This window comes from Felis catus, chromosome C2, assembly GCF_018350175.1.
Source record: "Felis catus isolate Fca126 chromosome C2, F.catus_Fca126_mat1.0, whole genome shotgun sequence".
NCBI classification, from domain to species: domain Eukaryota; kingdom Metazoa; phylum Chordata; class Mammalia; order Carnivora; family Felidae; genus Felis; species Felis catus.
Window position 1 is genome coordinate 136,329,543 of NC_058376.1, and position 1,462 is coordinate 136,331,004.

At 40.5% G+C, this 1,462-nt stretch overlaps 1 pseudogene; it reads left to right on the plus strand.

The window, feature by feature from the left end:
- The first annotated feature begins 290 nt into the window (after positions 1–290).
- On the plus strand, positions 291–925 carry LOC101099744 (annotated as a pseudogene).
- The last annotated feature ends 537 nt before the right edge of the window (positions 926–1,462 follow it).

Sequence of the window (1,462 nt, forward strand, 5' to 3'; positions counted from 1 at the left end):
GATGGGCTAAATGGGCAAGGAGCATTAAGGAGGACACTCAATGGGATGAGCACTGGGTGTTATATGTAAGGGGATGAATCACTGGATTCTACTCCTGAAATCATTACCGTGCTACTTGCTAACTAACCTGGATGTAGATTTTTTAAATATATATAAAATAAAAAAATACTAATGTATAAAAATATTTGGTCTTGGCAATACACTGAGTTCCACAGAGACAGCCCCAGGGCAAGCGAGAGCCAGATGGGGCACTGGGCGACTCTGTGCTTCGCTGGGGAAAATAATTAAACATGGGCAGAGGAGATCCTAAGAAGCCGAGAGGCAAAATGTCATGATATGCATTCTTTGTACAAACTTGCTGAGAAGAGAGCAAAAAGAAGCACCCAGAGGCTTCAGTCGGCTTCTCGGAGTTTTCTAAGGAGTGCTCAGAGAGGTGGAAGACCATGTCTGCCAAAAAGACAGGAAAATTTGAAGACATGGCAAAGGTAGACAAGGCCTGTTATGAAAGAGAAATGAAAACTTATATCCCTGCTAAAGGGGAAACAAAAAAGAAGTTCAAGGACCCCAACGCACCCAAGATGCCTCCTTTGGCCCTTTTCTCGTTCTGTTCTGTTCTGAGGATCGCCCAAAAATCAAAGGGGTGCATCCCAGCCTGTCCATTGGTGATGTTGCAAAGAAACCAGGAAGAGACGTGGTATCACAGCCATGCATATGACACGCAGTCCCATGAAAAGAAGGCTGCGGAGCCGAAGGACAGACAGGAAAAGGATGTAGTTCCATACCGAGGAAAGGAAAGCCTGACGCGGCCAAAAAAAAAAAAAAAAAAGGAGTCATCATGGCTGAAAATAGCAAGAAAAAGAAGGAAGAGGAGGAAGATGAAGTGGAGGAGGAAGAAGAGGAAGATGAAGATAAAAATGATGAATAAGTTGCTTCTAGAGCAGTTGTTTTTCTTGTTCATAAAACATTTACCCCCCCTGCACACAACTTGCTCCTTTTAAAGAAAAAAAAAAATGAAATGTAAGATTGTGTAAAAAATTAAATAAATAAATAACTCTTGTCTTTAAGGAATTATTAATCTAAAGTCTGGGATTATGATGCCTCCCGCTTTGGTTTTCTTCTTCTAGTTAAAAATCTAGGACAACACAAAAAATAATAAGAATAGTGACTGCATATTATTATGTTCTAAACCCTACAAATGCTGCCCAAGAAATTTAAAAACTGGAAAATGAAATGTGGGGTAGTCTTTCAACGCTTGACGGAGGTAAGAACAAGACAAGTTTTAGTAGGACTGTGGGTTTTGCAGAGGTAGGGATTATGGGAAGGTGATATTCCTAGATGGGAAACAACTTAAGCAAAGTCATAACTAGAAGAGTGTTGTCAATAGAACTTTCTGCCCAGTGTTATATATGTGCTATATATGTGTGTAATATACTAGCCCCTAGCCACATGTGACTATGGCACA